General features: G+C 38.0%; 1 protein-coding gene and 1 non-coding gene across 4 annotated transcripts in view; both read left to right on the top strand.

Annotated features, from left to right (window-relative positions):
• Nucleotides 1-5,227: 5,227 nt before the first annotated feature.
• trnae-cuc (transfer RNA glutamic acid (anticodon CUC)) lies at nucleotides 5,228-5,299 on the top strand. Its single transcript has one exon. It is a non-coding gene; the product is annotated as a tRNA-Glu (tRNA).
• Nucleotides 5,300-7,332: 2,033 nt separating this feature from the next.
• Nucleotides 7,333-20,187, top strand: part of veph1 (ventricular zone expressed PH domain-containing 1) — a 153,254-nt gene continuing 140,399 nt past the window's right edge. For 2 of the 3 annotated variants that reach the window (XR_010898443.1, XM_067419542.1), the window contains exon 1: nucleotides 7,333-7,463. The gene's annotated coding sequence lies outside the window, so the exon portion shown is untranslated. The remainder of the gene's footprint in view (nucleotides 7,464-20,187) is intronic. The other variant, XM_067419544.1, reaches the window with a different exon arrangement.

Raw genomic sequence — 20,187 nt, 5'->3', positions numbered from 1 at the left:
TGACCAGTATTTCAGTTGAAGTACAGATACACACATGAAGTATTTCCATTCAGCTGGTTATAGATATAGCAGAAATGTACAAATGTTATACGTACACCAACACCATTTATGCTACAAGTATCTGTTTACCTGTGGGGTACTTCAGTGTTGGAGTTCAAGTAATGCTACAAAATCTTTTTTCAAGTAACACTTTACTTTTAAATTTACAACAAAACGTTACTTTTTAAAATCAGTTATGCAAGTTGCTTTCTTCTCCCATCTATTGACTGGCGCCTCTCCTGTCCCCATGTTGAGAGAAATCGTGAGTGGTTTTGTGCCCTGAGGAAACAGCGTTTGTTGTTATAGGCACGCATTTACTACTCATCTCATGCACAAAAAAACTATTCAGTATTCCTCAAAATTAATAAAAACAATGAAATGCAAAATCTGATGTTTTGCAAACCTGCAATAATTAAATGCCCAAGCACAGATGGTGTGAGGACCCTATTGAAGTTGCTCTGTCTATTTTTCTTTGAAATTAATCACATTTTTGGGGCCTAAACACGCTCAAAAACCTGTGAAACTGCACATGCGGTGGAACCGAGCAAGAACCTCCCCCAGTTTCTGAATCCATTTTGGAAGTGACTTAAACTGCAATTCCTAAACTGGCCACTAGGGACTGGCTCCAGAAGGGAGCAGAATCTCATTGAGCCCCATGTTAAAATGCCCAACTTTACAGCAGATTTTTTTTTTTTTACAGCCTGGTACAAATTGTGTTTTTTGTCTATATGACTAATTTTGCCCTTCATGACAACTGTGAGGGGGTTCATTTTTTTATAACTCATTCGTTTACATTATAGAAAGCCTTCTGCATAATTAGAGGCGTGGCCACTTTGATTGACAGGTGGATAACCATTTGTCTGCTGTCTGCTAGTCATAGCATCACCTCAGCTCCGCCCACATCCTGCCTCTTCGACCATTTTCTATTATCTGGGCCTGACGTGCGATGATGCGCTGCCAAGATGGCATAGGCCAGCTCGTCTCTATGCTTCAGAACCATAGATCGTAAAAAAATAAAAATTGGACGGCGTGACTTCATCTTTTTCTGCTGACCAGAGTTGAAGCTTCCAGACGCCCTGCACGGCGCTGACATCTTGGGACCGGAGTCTGCGCTGTAGTGATTTCGGGACCAGAGTTGCGCAGTAGAGAGCTGGACGCAGAGCAGGAAGTACAGCCGCGATATTAAAAGGCCACCCACACTCTCACAGATGCAGAACAATTAATTATGTTGGTATGAAATAAACAGTTCACAAAAAAAAAAAAAAAAAAAAAACAGCCAAAAAAAAGGCTGTTAGTGCCTCAGTGACAACTTCACTCAGAAAAGCCGAACTCAGCTGTAAATCATGACGTCACTCCCCCCGTTTTTATAGCATCAAATATCTAACTAAAACTAAGCTTGAAATGAAATCATTGTGATGATAACTGCCTACAATGACATAAACTAACTTTGGGGAAACAATATTTGAGGTGTAATTTGATCGTTTAGTTTTCCTCAAAAACCCAGAAAATATGGAGGGGTGGGTATACTGGGACCGGCCACCTGGGGGCGAGGCTTCAGTTTCTGAGAGGAGTGCGGCAGGCTTGTTCAGAACGGCTTATGGGAATCCTATGGGTGATGTCACGGACACTACATCCATATTTTTTTACAGTCTATGGTCGGAACTGGCAAAAATGTATATCTGATGTGGGTTTCACAATTAGGTGTGGCAAAATGGTTCGATAGCGCCACCAACAAAATTTAAATATGCCGAAATTGAGTTAGTCATAGCACCACCAGCTAGCAGGAAGTGTGGCAAATACAAATGAATGATGTAGTCCTCCTATTTTTATATACTTAAATAATGCATATTGCCCACCGTACTTTGTACTCCTAAAGCTGGTTGCCTAAAACCAAGGGGGTAATCTAGCACTCAGAAAGCGTACCACCCATAGGGGCGGCCATTGCTAACCAAGCCATCACCTGCTGTTAGCATCCCATTGACTCCCATTCATTTTTGAGTCACTTTGACAGTGAATAACTTTACATCTTAGGGTGCTTTCACACCTACCTTGTTTGGTCCGGATTTTCGGACTTTTCAGTTTGGTACGAACCAAAATTACAGGTGTGAAACCTCCCTCGGACCATGGTCCGGACCAAACAGACGAAATTTGGTCCGACGTCAAGAGGTAGTCTCGGTCCGGACCAAACTGAACAAAGGTTCGGTTCGTTTCTTGTGTGAAAGCATTTTCTGTATAGTTCGGACTTTCAGACCATTTACAGGAAGTTCTGGTGTAGGATTAGTGAAAAAACACAGATTAAACTCACAGCACATGCAGTGATGGAGCGCGCAGCATTTTAAACAGTAGGCTACCGCTTGTGTAGTCATGTCAGTTCGCGTGAACGGCGTGCTCTGCTTGTGAATATATATATATATATATATATATATATATATATATATATATATATATATATATATATATATATATATATATATATATATATATATATATATATATATAATGTTCTAATGTCTGTGAGACAAGTATGCTGAGTTTCGTTTATTTATGAGACCGCTCCAGTTCATGTGCAACGCAAATGATCACTCCGTCACGGGATGTCTGCTATATTATTTATTTAAGCTTATTTATTAAATTCAGGCAAATGATGAAACATTTATTAATATTAAGATACAAAATACAAAGCTTTCTACAAAACAAATCTTAATGAAGTGGTCAAAATTATTTCTGACTCGATGTCTTTGACATATATTGCACATCTGTGCACGTTTCATAATCAATATAGCCTAGATGAAATTTAAAAATAACATTAGGCTATAGTATTTAAACATTACTATAAAATAAAACAAATTGTTTGGCTAAAAAGCCTATCTTCTAGGAGCTCCTCCTTTCCTTGCACAACGAGGACGTTCATTAGATGGATTTGCCTCGAGTATAGTTGGTGCTGCAGATAGTAGTGCCATAATATTAACAGTATTGCCAACGATATGCGTCTGTTCATTCATTCTTGTCAAAGTTAGCCGCTGAATTGACAACACACTGACGTCAGACGCACGTCCGCTAACAAACCAATCAATGTTAAGATGCAGCCCACATAGATGATGACGACAGGACGCCAGTGCGTCATGTAAAGTTCTTTGGTGCGCTGACATAACTGCAATGTGAAAGCAAACCAAAAAGAACCAAATGTCCAAACACAAACTTTGGTTCGGACCTTGGTGCGGACTTTCAGGTGTGAAAACACCCTTAGGCGTTTAAAGACTCAGTTTGTCCATTGTTTATTTATAAAGAAACACAACAATGCATAAAAGGCTCCATTACCTTGTATCTTACACTATCGCCCTGTAGAAGCTGTTTTTGTAAAAATAGGCTAACAATTGCGTCATAACCAACGCGACTCTGTCACACAGTTGAGAAATTACCGTATAGACACGAGGAGACGCTCAGGGCAATCTTTTACTGTCTATGAGACAGTCGGGGGGATGTGAAGACATAAAGTCCGATAAAGTCAAGGGAGAAGAATGGAGAAGCCAATAGTGAGCCAAAAGCCACGGAAGAAAATATTTAAACAACGGTATTCAGATTTCACTTTCCACAACTACTAGAAGACCTACAGCTGTCAGACAGGAGGCTCACGTCACATACGTCGTCAAGCTCAGTCTGAGCCTGCGCAGTTCGCTCAGCCTTTAGGAAGTGAGTGCCTCTAATTGGCCTCATTTTTCCACCGTTGAAGTCAATGGGATAGCTCTGTCCATTTCTTTTACTGTCTATGCCTAAAACCGGTGTGAGGGACCTTTCGTCGCTGCTTGTAGCTTCAAAGGTACAAGTGTATGCAAAACTGGTACTGCAATCACTTTCAAATGACTGTGGAGCGGCGTCTCCCTCTCCCCCTTCCCTCTGGCTCGAGGTTGCCAGATAGGCTGCAGGATCCAGCAGGAACGTTTGTAGCTGCAGCTGTGGTAACTAGAGCAGATCTGGCAACCCGGATGCAGAAACACTACTGACTTCATGATTGGTCGATAGGTGAAGGGTGGAGCTTAAGGCCAAAACACAACATGTCAACGTCAACATCAGCTGAGAGCTTCAACAACAACTTTTAAATGACAATATCCTGGCCCGACTACTGCAGTCAGTGACAGAAGTATTTGAAATAAACATGATTTCTTAATGTCTACTGACATATCAGGGCCATTTTATGATTAATTGAAATACATTTGTTACATACAGTTCCTTTAATTTAGTGTTGATTATTTTTATTTATTTTTGCCCTGCAGCCTGCATTTTGTTCCAGAATGAGAGCACAACGGAAAAATTTCACAAATGCATTGCAAAAAAAGCAACAACAACAACAACAAAAAAACGTTATCAACGCTCAGCAGCTGCTGGTTAGGAGCAATGTAGTGATTACACAAACTATGCTTAAAATAAGCCTAAAATTCAAAATAACAAAGCCCAATTAAGGATAGTAGCCTATAGTCGTTTTAAAACACAAAGGTAACAAAACATGTTTAAAAAAGCGTATATTATACAGTTTTATTCAATGTCAGTATAAACAGCTTGTTAAAATGAACATTTTAAATACATTTAAAAAATGTTAAAATATTTTTTAAATATTTTTTAAATATTGTTTTATTTTATATTGTTTTTTTGTGAAGTATTGTTGTTATAATTTTTTTAACAGCGTGTGCTATTTACAATAGTTAGCTAATATTGTTTTATTTTGTTTATTTTTTGCGTGTGCTGGGAATTATATTCTAAAATCCTAATCAAACAAATTCATAATGATTTTACATGTTAATAATAAAATATGGTATACCCACAACAATAAAAAAAAAATACAAACACATAAAACAATGTATTTTAACTTGAACCGTTTCATGTTCATGCTTATTATTTGCTGTGCACAAATAAATATATTTTGTGTTAGTTCCTTTACCAGTGTTCAGTAGACACACCCATCCAGTTTAACGATTTTATAACGCCTAACGTGAGAAGACTAAACTTCAAAGTATGTCCGGTGGCTTTATCGTCTGCTGGGATTTTAGACCGCGGTGAGATCGGTCATTATTATATCAGTCGGAGTAGCGGATTATTATTGTAATATTTCATGCAGACTTTATCATTTGGAGGGCAGTTACCGACCACGTGAGCATAATTTCGGTCCTGTGGAGCGGTAATCGGTATAGCGCTTTCCCTGGTGGTCTAGTGGTTAGGATTCGGCGCTCTCACCGCCGCGGCCCGGGTTCGATTCCCGGTCAGGGAATGTGGTTTTGTCCTTCAAAGATATAAAGCAGACATATGTGCTGCATAACTGTCCAGCACGAGTTTTCAACATTAGGGATTAAATCTTGCTGCTAAACCATACGGGACTTTCTATTTAGAACTAGAAGCAACAGAACTGGGCAGGGTAGCGTGTCTGACTCATGGTCTGACTCCAGATCACAAGGTTGCGTCAAGGTCAAAAAGCTCTCCAGCAGTGTCACACAGCTTACAAGATGATGGAATTTCTATCCTAGAAGGATGCAGGCAATACTTCCAAAGCCCTGCTGCAATCAAAACAAATGTGTACATATAAAGCAACCAACATCCCCCACACACGTTAAATATTTAATAGGCTATTTCCACACATCTTATAGCCTACAGTTTCTTGCTAGCGTGCCTTAAGAAAAAGTCCTGAGGATATTTGGGACCAAGTACAACCAGAGTTTGCGTTTAAATATTCTAGTATGTGTAAATTAAAGGACAACTCCAGGGAATTTTTAAGTTTATCTTGATCGTTATACCTTTGTGAGTACAGTCTATAGAAAGAAAAAAAAATGAACCGGATTGGTGCTTGCAACATGGAGCTATTACAGTTAATGCCCAGAGCCCCCACTCAGCTAAAACGACAGTTATATGGGCATAAACTTAAAGGGTGTCTTTGTGCCTCTTAAAGGAACACTCCACTTTTTTTTGAAAATAGCCCTTTTTTTTAACCCCTTAGAGTTAAACAGTTGAGTTTTACCGTTTTTGAATCCATTCAGCCGATCTCTATATCTGGCGGTAGCACTTTTAGCAGTTTAGCTTACATCATTGAATCGGATTAGACCATTAGCATCGCTCTCAAAAATGACCAAAGACTTAATTTTTTCAAAGATAATATTTTTCCAATTTAAAACATTACTATTCTGTAGTTACATCGTGTACTAAGACCAACGGAAAATAAAAAGTTATGATTTTTAGACCGATTATAGACTATTCTCTCATTCTTGTGTAATAATCAGGGAACTCAGGGAGCAGAAAAAAATACCTACCTATATCGGTCTAAAAAAATGTTTTTTTTTTTAATTTTCCGTTGGTCTGAGTACACGATGTAACTACAGAAGAGTCAAGTTTTAAATAGGAAAATATAGTGAAAGTCTTTGAAAGTCTTACAAATAGTTTGAAACATCTGGGATATTGTAGGTACTCAACTGAACAAAATATATAACATCAGCCTAGTGGTTTTTGATATTTTACTGCAAAAATACTACATAGTGCACCTTTAACACAACAAGTAAAAAAATGCCATCAGTAGAGTTTCGTGGGCAGGGGCGTAGTTTAAGGGGGGGATGGGGGGAGGTAACCCCCCCAATATTCAAGTCCATCAGTTACAACCCCCCCATTATATATATATATATATATATATATATATATATATATATATATATATATATATATATATATATATATATATATATATATATATATATATATATATATATATATATATATATATAAAATCAGTGTATTATTTAATAATTTATTTAGTTTTATTCATTTTATTTAGTATTTTTATTTATTTATTCATACTTTTTTTTTACTGTGTTTTTACTCTTTTTTTTATTAATCTATTTTATTTTATCAAATGTATTTTTTTTATTAAAATATTGTTTTATGTATGAGGTCACTTATTATTATTTTATTCATTTAAAAAGTATTTGGTTATTTTTGTATTAAAATACAATTATTTTGTTTGTTATTATATTATTTTTATTAATATATTAGTTATTATTATTATGTATTAATCTCGTATTAATTTATATAAGTAACATTGTCTTTAATTATTTTTTAATTTATTTTAATTAAATGTATTAAGTTAGTTAGGTTAGTCTTATTTTGATTTGTTTTTTGTTTTTTTTTACACATTTTTTTGTTTTTGTTTTTCCTAACTAGCACCCCTTGTTGGGGTCAGGAATGCACCTGTTGCTAAATGCAGCACCAGCTCTGACCACACGGCGGCGAAACGGCCATCTACAGCCCTCAAATGACTGGAAATAAAACTGCGTCCTGTGGGAGAAGTTGGTAGAAACAGCGAGCATCTCGCATTGGACTATTCGGAAATCCAACATTTCGCATTTTTGTTTTCATATCAGCTGCAAAGACACAGATTGGTGGACAAAAAAGGGGTGAGTGCGTGTATTTTGAGAGCCTGCTTTTGCTCATATGATGCTTGAGGAAATGTGTTTTGACATCAGCTTTCCCCAGCAAAAGTTGATCGCGGGAGCGCGAGAAACACAACATACATCTATTTGCAATTAAGCTTTAATTATAAATCCTTTCATGGAAGTCGGTGATTCAGGGATTCATGTATAATATCGATGTGATGGAAGTTGGACTGATTAACTGCGGTGGTCGCGTTCAATACACAGTCAAGTGCAAATTATCGCAATATACTATATTTTTAGCAAATTAAAGTTGTTTGTTATGCAGGTATAGATCATAATCTTATTATAGCTTTAACACTACATTTCGCGGTACACACTGTTGATGTCTAGACTGAGATATGCAAGTTAACCGGGTCACTGGTATTCGGTGCATTTCGGACATCATAACATTAGAAAATCAAACTTTGTTTTTAAAAGAAACGTTTGTGTAATAATGACAAACATTTAAACATTTTATGATGTAAAACATTGAAAAAATAATTTTAGTCAAGCGCTGGTAAATACATTTAATATAAACCGTTTATTTAAAAAAAATGTCCACCCTGTTAGGTACAAATGAACAGCAGTTTAAAACACGTAGTCTATGATTCTACTTTATGGGCATTGTGTATTTTTCGTTTTCAGACAGAAATGCCTAACAAGTATTTTTGTTCACTTATAAAAATACTACATTATTGTCTTTCCAATACATATCCACAGAATTATTAGTATTTTTTCCTTCTATTATTATTATTTTTTTAAAATGACATTATTTACAAAAAAAGAAAAGAAAGACCAGCGTAGAATAGGTTATAGGGTGGATAACAGATTGGTCAGATTGATAACAGGGTGGACAAAAAATAACAGGGTGGACAAGTGGTTTGGATAAAGGATTTCCGATCTCACACACAATCAGTTACAATACTTCTGTTTGAACTGGATTTTAATAGGAAACGATCAGGATATGATCACACTCACTTGCCCAAGTTGTTTTCCCTCCAAAAAGGTGATGACTACTTTATGATGTCATTTAACTTTTCCAACTTTCATTTGTAGGGAAATTAGTCAAAAATAACACAACACAGAGTGGACAACAGCTTGAGGGACACACTCAAAATCTTTATCATAATTGTTAAAATAAATGCAACAATTAAAAAAACTCTAAACATTAGAAATAATCATGTAAACACTTTGGAAAAATGCATTTGGTATTTATTTGTCATGAAAATGGGATGCGCAAGCCTGGGGACATTGGTTAAAATTGCTTAGTGTTCAAATGGTGTTATTTATGAGCATCTAAGATAGCTTTAAATTTGATATTGTTAATTTTTTTAAGACATTAGTAAGTATATGATATATACCAGGGACACAAAAGGCACAGAATCTCAGGAAAGATAAATAAAGCAGAATGTTGATCTTGTTGATCTTGAATGTTGATTGATGCTGCGTGGATTCTATGTGCATTCCATAGATTTTTACAGTGTCAAAATTTCGAGAACGAAACGTTCTTATGAGTTTTTGTCAATGAACCGATTAATTTGCGTTACAAAACTAATGCATTTCCCAAAATATTTGTGAGAAACCACTGGCACAAATGGACAGAACCAAATCTTTTAAGCAAACTGTTTCGAAACAGCACATTTCTCATCATCACACGCATTTTTCAGCAGGCATTCAGCCAGTGTTCAGTCAGTGCCAAGGCTGTGTAAGTTCATAGAAAGCGAGCAGACGTGCAGAAAGATGTAAGAGAAATATATTAAATAGAAAATATATTTTCTATAGAAATGTATCTTTCTTAGATAGAACCAGAGATATGTGACTTATTTACATGTTTTGATACCATTTCTGTCTCTCTCCACTGTAATTGCTCCAACAAAACCTAAAGTAATAAAGGCTTTAATATAACAAATACATTTATTTCAAAATGTTTAAAGGGGTACTTGCGGGCTGGAAAGATAAATCTGTATTTAAACTGGGACATTAATGTAGTAGAAATGTGAAATTATGTGAATATTATGTGAATATATATTATTGTGAATTTGGTGCCTTCTAGACTGAGAAAAGACAGAACATTTATTTTTGTCTCATGGGGATGAAAGACTACAATTCCCAGAATGCTTCGCTGCTCTGTGAGGCCACTCCCAAAGTCACCTACTGAATCACTGTGACTAGAACAGACACTACAATTAAATACTGAACGTGTCTGTTCAATATAAAGATCGAGTTGCCGCTTGAGTCTCACAGCACTAACTCAGATTAGGAGTCAGATAACATTTAACGTAATAAATGAGCTGTTGAGCTCTCGTGATGAGAGCTGAGGAAATCGCGACCACATTCGCGGCATACATTCTCAACGCGTGTTATAAAATTATTTTATAAATTTAGCATAATGTTAAAGGGTTGATGAATTGAGAAATCAACTTTCCCCTGAGCTTTTGATATATAAAAGGTCATGGTAATATAAAAATATCCTGTACGTTTCAGAGCTGAAAATATCCTTGTTTTTCAAAGAAAAGCTTTTATAGACACCAGGCCAAGAAAACGATCCTGTTCGCAGCTTGACATCATCAACTGACGAAACACCGCCTCTACAGAATAATAAGCATGTGTAATTCAATAGCCCCGCCCACAAACTCATCGGATCATGCTAGCCAGCAGGAATAAACATGCCGAAGAATATAGCAAGCTATTGCTCTATTACTGGTTGTGGAAGAACACAGACACGGCATAAGCTTCCTTCGGATCATAATATTAGGGATGTGTGGTTGAACTTTATTTTTAATGAAGTTCCAGCTTATGTGGGGAAGACGTTGTGCGTGTTCACTTCATTTCACTGCGGGATCGTGTGTAAACAAATCTCAGCTTGATGCTGAATTTGCAGACATATTGAGATTAAAACACAACGCTGTTTCTTCTATATTGGATCTGACAGCAGGAATGCTGCAACACACTTGTGTGAGTAAAACGTGTTTTTTTTAAATATGTAATAGTATTGCATTGTTACATATCGTTTTGCTTACACGTGTCTAACAGAGCATACCTTTAGCACGCTGGACTCAGACATGTATGGGCCAGGGCTCGCAAAGTCCAACATTCCCCGTGCTGTGTGTTTTCCAGACGGGCTACCAAACCGTAAGCCCGTCGGCAGGCCGATGACTCTTGTAATATTTCTTTCTTGTTCTGCTATTCTCTCTCTCTCTCTCTCTCTCTCTCTCTCTCTCTCTCTCTCTCTCTCTCTCTCTCTCTCTCTCTCGACTTGACATTTGAAGGGTGCGCACGTGTGTGTGTGTGTGTGTGTGTGTGCGCGGTTCAAGTCAAAAAATTCTCAACTTTTCAAGCGCCAGCGCAGGCGTCATCCAATCAGATCGCCGTATGCAAATATCCTACATCAGATGCTAGCCAATTGCGTTCATTACTGCTCCGTGAACCAGACCATAGACCGTTAAAAATCCAGACGCAGCTCCTGGACCACTACGTGATATTCTTCCCGCTGTCGGCGCTTTTTCAGGATTTAATGTACTTAACAGCTTCGTGCACCTGTGCAGTGCGCTGACAACAACTACACGGGCAATCGCACTCGCACATACAACCAAAAAAGGCGCTTTTTTGTGTTGTGTTTTGGTCCAAGCGGCAAGTTAATGTGATTGGCTGTTGTCACTCTGACGATCGCGTCAGCGCCCAGCTTCAGCCACGCCCTCCGTCAAGCGTTAACGCCTACGCCCCGTGTGAATGCGGCATAAGTGTTTTTAGCTAAGAATCAACTAAAAAAGTTACACAGTGTAGCTTTAAAGGATTAGTTCACCCAAAAATGAAATTGATGTCATTAATGACTCACCCTAATGTTCATCATCAGAACACAGTTTAAGATATTTTATATTTAGTCCCAGAGCATATGCAGTCTATGCACACTATCAGTGTTGGGCAAGCTACTTGGAAAATGTAGTGAGCTAAGCTACCAGTTACTCTACATTAAATTGAGCTTCACTACACTGAAGCTACCCCCCTGGGAAATGTAGCAAGCTAAGCTACAGCAACTTGAAAAAAGTAGTTTACTACATCTAAGCTACTTTTTGTTTATTTAATTTTATATTGAACCCACTTCATTCCAATAAATGCTATTTCAGTGATCAATAAAAGTCAAGCATATAGACACACATTTTTTTAAGTTATTCAAAAGCTGTCCGAAATCAATTCGGCAACAAAAACATGTGATCCATAATATTAACAAAACCAGGGGCTTATTGCACAAAACTAGGATAAGGGATTAAGCCGGAATATCTTGGTGATATTGTCAATTTTATGCAAAATTTAGTACACAGCTGTCATGTAAACATACCCTGAAGGCAAACTCATACCAAGAACGATAACGATAATGAAAGATAACTGTATATTAGCGGATAAATTGAGCCAGGATCACCAAAATATCCCGGCTTAATCCCTTATCCTAGTTCTGTGCAAAAGGCCCCTGGTGTCGAGTGTGTGTGTGTATGTGTGTGTGTGTGTATGTTCATCTGTATGTGCATGATATGCATACACAACTGTGTGTTTGCATTTATGCTCGATTTAGACTTGGGCACTTTTGCAGGACAAACTGTAAGTTAATTTACAACTCAACTTGTACAAAAAAGTCCAGTCCAGAAAGTACAGTAGCAAAATAATTAAGACCTGCTCCAAACAGTACCAACATGGCGAAAAACAAAACATGTAGCCTAGCCTGTGTGTGTGTGTGTGTGTGTGTGTGTGTGTGTGTCTCCCACACACATGAAACAAGTTTCATTCATTCATTCATATCCAGAGGTGGCCAGGCTGGACCCCGATACTTTTAACAAGAGGTGTTTATTCAAGAGACACAATGGATTTTAAATCGTTGCCGTTTCTCTTTTGTCACCGCGCGGACGATGCGCGTGCAACAGCGAATTGAGCGCTAGGAGAAAAAAAACGTAAACTAGATAGTGCGATTGTGCACGCACCTATCCCGTCTTTACGCGCTCACTGCCAAATGAGTAGTTTGAAAGGCTCGCGCGTGCATCTGTGCGTGTCTTTGAAAGGCTCGCGCTCGCATCTGTGCGTGTCTTTGAAAGGCTCGCTCGCGCATATGTGCGCGTCTGCGCGAGGCAGAAAGGAACGTAGAAAGTGAAGTATATCCGCGTTCTTATCAGTTGTACTTCCAATTTGAGCTTGATCCTCAGAAATGCTTGGGAAAATGTAACGTTAGCTTGTGTGGACGCTACCGCACTACATGATCAACAAAAGAGCTTCGCTACTGAAAAGCTATTTCATTGAGAAAACAGCGACGCTACCACCACGCTACTGAAAAATTTAGTTAAGCTAGTAGCGTCAGTACTTGTAGCGACGCTACTGCCCAACACTGCACACTATACTGTCCATGTCCAGAAAGGTAATAAAAACATAATCAAACTAGTCCATATGTGACATCAGTTGGTTAATTAGAATCTCTTGAAGCATCAAAAATACATTCAAAAATATCAAAAACTATGACTTTATTTAGCATTGTATTTTCTTCCGGGTTCCTCAAATAAAGATTCAAACAGCCATGGATCAGTGAATTGATCAATGATTCGGATCACCAATGTCACGTGATTTCAGCAGTTTGGCAGTTTGACACGTGATCCAAACTGCTGAAATCACGTGACATTGGCGATCCAATTCACTGATAATAGTTCAGATGGAGTTAAGTGTCTAATTAGGTTTGTAGGTTTGTCAAGTTTCACAAATGGCATAATTAGTGTCTTCTTCGCTCACAGTAAAAAAACTTCCATAACAACGACATGTTTGCATGCAGCTGTGAGCGCGAGCACACCGCAGCTGTGATGTCATCGTCAACAACGTCAACAAGACGTGCTTGTACTGTAGCATTGTGCGTGTTTGCATGGAATTTCTACATTTTCCCATATCTGTTGGAAATGATCTATTTAGCCATGATAGTTTTCTACGGATGTGTGTAAAGGAAAAGGCTATTGCAAAGAATGTGTATGAGTTTTATCTATTTCATGTGCAGTATATGAACTGCTGACATCTTATTCATGTCATAAACTTCGCATCAGCTGCAATACTGAAGGCCATAAATAATGAAAAATCTATGCTAGCTGTTAATGCAGATTCCTTAATGAGCATTTTTAGCAAATTAAAATGTTCTCTTTTTTTTCTGGAGTTCCTGTGTAGTTCAGCCTGTCTTCCTGACACTTTTCTGCAGCATCTGCATAATGAGGTAATGAGAATGTAAACATTGCTCTGATGCCAGTGTGTGTGACCTACTTTGCAACAAAAATGTATAAAAGTGTAAAACAAAACAAAAATCAAAGTTTTTCAGTTTTTTTGCACAGAAATAAGAAGTTTGGGTTGTTGTCACTAACGATTATTTTGGTAATCAAGTAATTGTTGATTATTTGATTATTTTGCAGATTAAAAAATAAAATAAAAAATGGTAAAAAATAAATAAAAAAAATTGTAGTAATAAAGATAGACCTAAGCCTTTAAATTAATTAAAATGCATAATAACAATGAGGAAATATTTCGCTCAGATAAAGTATCAAAAGCAAGTAATCATATGGTTTTATAGAACAACACTATTAAAATATAATATAATAAACAACACCGTTAAACTATATAATTATATAATATAAAATATAATATCATCTTGTACATTATGTATTATAACAAATACTTGAATGGGGGCGTCAATGGCCTAGTGTTGTTTCAAATGTTAATATGTGGCCACTTCTTTACTATAGAAATGCTACAGTCATTGTAATTTCTTGAACAAGAGTATATGGACATCAAAACTCAAAACGTGTGGGTTTAATTTTATTTTGAAATCATGATGAACAGTTTGCTTATTTAGAAAGATATTGATGAATTCTTTGAAGTTGGCATTAGGACTGTGCGATATGGACAACAACAAAAAATGATCACAATCACACTTTTTTTAATCAATATTTTGATTTACATTTTAATCATGATTTTGAAACTATTTATTTATGCAAAATCATGCTCTCTGCAGTTTAGAAATCATGCGTGCTCATAATGGAAATTGTATTATGCTTTCGATTATTCGCACATCCCTTGTTGCCATAGGTTTATAAACAATTTACCTTACAAATCTGATCAAATGGCCCAAACTATAAACCCAAACTAACGGCATATGAGATGGCGTTTGAGATGCGCTCCACGCATGTTAATGATAACAGTTCATGTGAAGCAACTCTGAATGAAGCCACTCTACACACATGTAAATAATTTAAGCTATGTTGGAGCTAAACTCTGCATTACAGTGGTCCTCCAGGAGGTGAAACACCCCTAAAAGCAGCCCATGAAGAGGAAACCACCCTGGTGGAATGGCAAGTGATTGTCCCAGACACAGGTTGCAGAGCCTACAGGTTGTAGGCCAAAGTAATAACCTCAACAACTTGAAAGATTTCCACATAAGATCTGCGCCCTCCAAAGGTTCAAAACAAGACAGACAAATCAAGACCAGAAGACTGACACCAGAGGGAAGTTTCACACTGGAGAACAGGGAGCGTGAGCAGGACTGAGGCGACTCACACATTTAAAAAAAAAATTCTAACTAGGCTGTGGAAGTCAAGAGAAGAACAGGTAAATGATATCCAGAAATGTCTGCCACATGAAGCTTTAACCTGGAGGTTGCATTTCTACCGTTTAAAAGACCCTGCAGGAAGCTAAAAACGACAGAAACCGTGCATTATACAGGGTCAAAATCACGTTTGTGTAAAAGCAGTCCTCGCATTAACAAACAGTGTGAATGACGGAAGGTTCACAGTGCCCTAGCAAGGAGATGATCCCAGAGGCCAGACCTATAACTGTAGACGGGGTGGATCTAGATGCCAAATTCAACCGTCCAACTGGGATGGAAGCTGGAAGCTGCTTCAGTTTACCCACCAACAAGGTTAGGAGCATGGTTTGGACAGCCACAACTGTGCTGTCAGAAGTACCCTGTTTTTGCCCTGAGCAATCCTGTAAAGTGTCTCCAATAACAGAGGAATCAGGAAAAGCTTTCAGAAAACAATCCGGCCAGATGTGTGACAGTGCGTTCTCCCCCAATGGACTAGACACTTCCAACTGGGCAAACCACAGCAGACAGCGAGTTGTGTTTTCCTAAGCAAATAGATCTACTTCCTGCTTTCCTTAAATTCCTGCCAGATATCCTGAACTACATCTGGATGGAGCCTTCACTCACCTGGATGTATCCAATTCTTGAACTGAGCTTCTGCAACCTGATTGACTACCCCTGGCAGATGACATGTCACCCCTCAGTGATGCAACCGTGGAAGTGACCAGGTGAGGAGCAGACAAATCTGGGCAAGAAGGTTTAGGATATTCGTTGTTCGAGATGGAGACAAGAGAGGTGATTATGATCGAATTGAGAGTCATCCCGATGAACGTGATGGAGTGTGTGGGAGACAGAGATCTCTTTACCCTGTTCACTGAATGCACAGATTGAACCCTCTTCTGAGCACAGAGCAACACATTATCTAGATACGGTTAAATATGCAGTCTGTGAAACCACAAGGGAGACAGGCAGCGTTCATACATCTCGTAAACACACACGGGGCTGGGGAGAGTCCAAATGGTAGAACCCTCAACTGGTGGTGACGCATCTGGGCATCTTCAAAACACGTAAATCTCTGCTTGCCTTGAAATAGATTAGAGGTCTTCACGGGTCCACTTGGATACAAAAACCTGAGGTCCAACCTGAGAGTGGGTTTGTGTCTAAAATTTCAACGAGTGCAGGGTTGAAATTTAGTGACAATGACCCTAAGCACACAGCTAAAATAACGAAGGAGTGGTTTAACAAGAACTTAATGACTGTTGTTGAATGGCCTAGCCAGAGCCCTGACTTAAACCCCATTGAGCATCTCTGGAGAGACCTAAAAAAATGGCTGTCCACCACCGTTTACCATCCAATCTGACAGAACTGGAGAGCATCTGCAAGGAGGAACGGCAGAGGTTCCCCAAATCCAGGTGTGAAAAACGTATTGCATCTTTCCCAAAAAGGCTCATGGCTGTATTAGATCAAAATGGTGCTTCTACTAAATACCGAGCAAAGGGTCTGAATACTTAGGACCATGTGATATTTCAGTTTTTCTTTTTTAATAAATCTACAAAAATGATTTAAATGATTAAAAAAAAGAAACTTAAATGATTTTAACAAACTGCAATATAATAAAGAGTGAAACATTTCAGGGTGCCTGAATACTTTCTGTACCCACTGTATATATATTTAAATACATTCACCTAAAGGATTATTAGGAACACCTGTTCAATTTGTCATTAATGCAATGATCTAATCAACTAACATGGCAGGTGCTTCAATGCATTTAGGGGTGTGGTCCTGGTAAAGACAATCTCCTGAACTCCAAACTGAATGTCACAATAGGAAAGAAAGGTGATTTAAGCAATTTTTAGTATGGCATGGTTGTTGGTGCCAGATGGGCCGGTCTGAGTATTTCACAATCTGCTCAGTTACTGGGATTTTCATGCACAACTATTTCTAGGGTTTACAAAGAATGGTGTGAAAGGGGAAAAACATCCAGTATGTGGCAGTCCTGTGGGCGAAAATGCCTTGTTGATGGTAGAGGTCAGAGGAGAATGGGCCGACTGATTCAAGCTGATAGAAGAGCAACTTTGACTGAAATAACCACTCGTTACATTGCAGGTATGCAGCAAAGCATTTGTGAAGCCATTACATGCACAATCTTGAGGCGGATGGGTTACAACAGCAGAAGACCCCACCGGGTACCACTCATCTCCACTACAAATAGGAAAAAGAGGCTACAATTTGCAGGAGCTCACCAAAATTGGATAGTTGAAGACTGGAAAAATTTTGCATGGTCTGATGAGTCTCGATTTTTGTTGAGACATTCAGATGGTAAAGTCAGAATTTGGCATACACAGAATGAGAGCTTGGATCCATCATGCCTTGGTACCACTGTGCAGGCTGGTGGTGGTGGTGTAATGGTGTGGGGGATGTTTTCTTGGCACACTTTAGGCCCCTTAGTGCCACTTGGGCATTGCTTAAATGCCATGGCCTGCCTGAGCATTGTTTCTGACCATGTCCATCCCTTTATGACCACCATGTACCCATCCTCTGATGGCTACTTCCAGCAGGATAATGCACCATGTCACAAAGCTTGAATCATTTCAAATTGGTTTCTTGAACATGGCAATGAGTTCACTGTACTAAAATGGCCCCCACAGTCACCAGATCTCAACCCAATAGAGCATCTTTGGGATGTGGTGGAACGGGAGCTCCGTGCCCTGGATGTGCGTCCCATAAATCTCCATCAACTGCAAGATGCTATTCTATCAATATGGGCCAACATTTCTAAAGAATGCTTTCAGCACCTTGTTGAATCAATGCCACGTAGAATTAAGGCAGTTCTGAAGGCAGAAAGGGGGTTAAGCAAAGTATTAGTATGGTGTTCCTAATAATCCTTTAGGTGAGTATATACAGGATCCCCTTGAGAAAAAGATGGATCTCAAGGGGCTATCCTTAAAAAAAAAAAAAAAAAAAAAAAAACATGCATACACAGGGCTCTACATAACGCCCATTTTGGGCGCATTTACGCCTAAAAATTACTGTGTGCGACTGTGAAAAAATATTTAGGCGCACTGGTGCGAGTGACCCGATCGATTCTCATGAATGGATGTGTTCAATCGGAATAAAAACTAAAACACTGAGTGAATCAACACTGAGAAACTGTTAGGCTATGTTTCCTACTGCAATCAACTGCTTTGCATGCCTTCAGTCAGCAGAAGAAGTGCAAAAACGTGTGCGACGGACTAGGCAGCACTTCGAACAACGATTGTTTATAACGATTGAAGTGAAACGTGTGACGACGCAGCCATGCGCACTTTACCAGACGCCTCGCGCTGTTTATTTACAGCCAAATCAAAATTAACTACCACAGGAGATACCACATTTGGATTATCATAAAGAAGCCCAGAAATTAGCGGATGCTTGGGGCATAAATGCCATCAAACAATAATGTATTAATACATTTAAAAAGCCCTTGAGTTAATCTTTATCACGTTAGTATTTTTTTTTTAAACAGCATGTGTGAATCACACATGCTGTTTAAAAAAAATACTAAATGTATATAATGAGCGAGTATATCATGAAGATTTTTTCCAAACCGGGTTTTTGTCTCATTCTGAATCGTACACACAAAATAAATTATTCCCGCTGCGGATTAGCACAATATCTGCGTGACTCACCACAAACAGAGAGAAGTAGATCCGGTAGCAATGTTCTCCCGCGAGACGCATGCGGTTCTGTTTATGAAGCGCCAGAGCGCCAAAAGTTATGGCTTGCTAAAGCTCCGAGTAACGTTATTGGCATGATTGCATGTGTGATACTGATCTCGTACAACAATCTAATAGACAAGTTGATATTAAGTAACAACGTTTTAGCCACAACACTGTCTATTTGTGAAAATCAAAGCCACACCAGAACTGATTCGCATCTCCAAGCGATTCAATTTAAATGAATCTTGTGTTTTGAACTATTGACTGAATGACTTGCCGCCACCTACTGGTGGTTTTTATTTTCATATTTATACTTTGCATGGACTTTTTTATTTAAAATATTAAACTTTTAAAGTTTAATTTATACATATTTCTAAATTCAAAAACGTATATGTAAAACATTCATACAACATTAACTCATGCATTAAATGCATAGGTGTTTGATTGTATGAAGTCCAGTTCTTGTGTGTGTGTGTGTGTGTGTGTGTGTGTGTGTGTGTGTGTGTGTGTGTGTGTGTGTGTGTGTGTGTGTGTGTGTGTGTGTGTGTGTGTGTGTGTGTGTGTATTTGTGCTGTACTCTCAGAAGTTAATGATAATATTATGTCAGAATTATGTTGAATTTAAGAAATTGACAGATGATGCATACATTTAATAAGATTAGAAAACATTGCTCTTATAATGGTTAAAAAGGACCCTGGACATTAAAGGACAAATATCGTCCTGTAATAGGAAAGTTATAATTGGAATGTGTTCGATCGATTAGAACGTGCTCCTAAATTTTTGACTGTGCTCCTAAATTTTTTAAATTAGGAGCACAAGTGCTCCTCAAGAAAAAAGTTAGCGTAGAGCCCTGATACACATACATGTATACGACATGACATTCTGTTTGGAGCTGTTAGAGGCCTGGGAATTAGCCTTTGCATTTCTATGGCAAACCTAACAATGTCTAAATAAATCTGCAGTGTTCAGGTGGTACAGGTAGGAGCTATCAGAAGCTGTAAATATGAGCTTTATGAGGATGTTGATATTTTTGATATTGACACAACAAATTTAAACCTGGAAATTGAAAATTGCTTAAACTTGAAAATTTACTTGTTTTCTCTTACAGTTAAAACTAGCAGATATTAACACACATATATTCCATGACCCTTTAAAGTGACAGCAGCTGCATAAATGCTACTATTTGTGTCTTTAATGTTAATCAAACATCAAAAAACAAAGAGAAAATAATTTGCAGCTCTTTAGTAGATTTCATAGGATTACTTTCTGTTGAGACTGTTCTGTTATTTTTTCAACAATTTTTTTAAATAATTTATTTCACAGGAAAGTTATATTTGTTAAGTTCTAACTTATTCCTAATATCTTATTGCTAAATAAAGACATGTCAATTCATGGTTTATTTATAATCTCTTAATATGCA

Source organism: Pseudorasbora parva, chromosome 16 (assembly GCF_024679245.1).
Source record: "Pseudorasbora parva isolate DD20220531a chromosome 16, ASM2467924v1, whole genome shotgun sequence".
In the NCBI taxonomy this organism is placed as follows: domain Eukaryota; kingdom Metazoa; phylum Chordata; class Actinopteri; order Cypriniformes; family Gobionidae; genus Pseudorasbora; species Pseudorasbora parva.
The sequence above is the reverse complement of the archived record's forward strand: the minus strand, read 5'-3'. Positions and strand labels throughout refer to the sequence as shown.